The sequence below is a fragment of the Mandrillus leucophaeus genome, unplaced genomic scaffold, assembly GCF_000951045.1.
Source record: "Mandrillus leucophaeus isolate KB7577 unplaced genomic scaffold, Mleu.le_1.0 Scaffold29, whole genome shotgun sequence".
NCBI classification, from domain to species: Eukaryota; Metazoa; Chordata; class Mammalia; order Primates; family Cercopithecidae; genus Mandrillus; species Mandrillus leucophaeus.
This window is the reverse complement of record NW_012103031.1, coordinates 4,026,017-4,026,601: the sequence shown is the minus strand read 5'-3', so window position 1 is coordinate 4,026,601 and position 585 is coordinate 4,026,017.

The window sequence follows — 585 nt, the reverse complement described above, 5'->3', positions numbered from 1 at the left end:
GAACCTCGGGGAAGTGGCCGGGTGGCCCCTCCCCGCCGGCAGAACCGTCTCGGTGTCACGGAGTCCAGTCGGTCGCATTCTTCGACATCCAGATTGGATGGTGAAGGGAAGAGTCCAGCCTCTGCTGAGAGCCTGCTGCAGGCGTTTTTAAAACATGCCGGACCTGGGAGCCTCTGTTCTCTGCGCATTTCAGACACACAGCCTGTGTGGCGAGGAGTGTGACGGGAGGAACCACAGGTGCAGGCCCATGTGTCTGGCCTCTTTCCTTGTGAAGACGATGTGTCCCCGCCAGAAAAAGTGGGCTCTTTCCGCAGCCCCGTGAGCTGAGCCCAGGCTGCGTAGTGACCACAAGCTTGTGTGCAGCGCTGCTCAGGGAAGCTGTCAGGAATTCCCCTCACCTCGGAAAGGAACTTCTCAGTTTTATTGGGGGTGTCTAAATTTTCCTTTCATATGTTCAAATAAATTTTTCTAAACAGTCATGTAGACTTTATGGAATGTATTTTTAACAGCTTCATAAATATTCCTTCCAACTGCAGGCATTTCCTTCCCAATTTTTTTTTTTTTTTTTTTTTTTTTTTTTTTTTT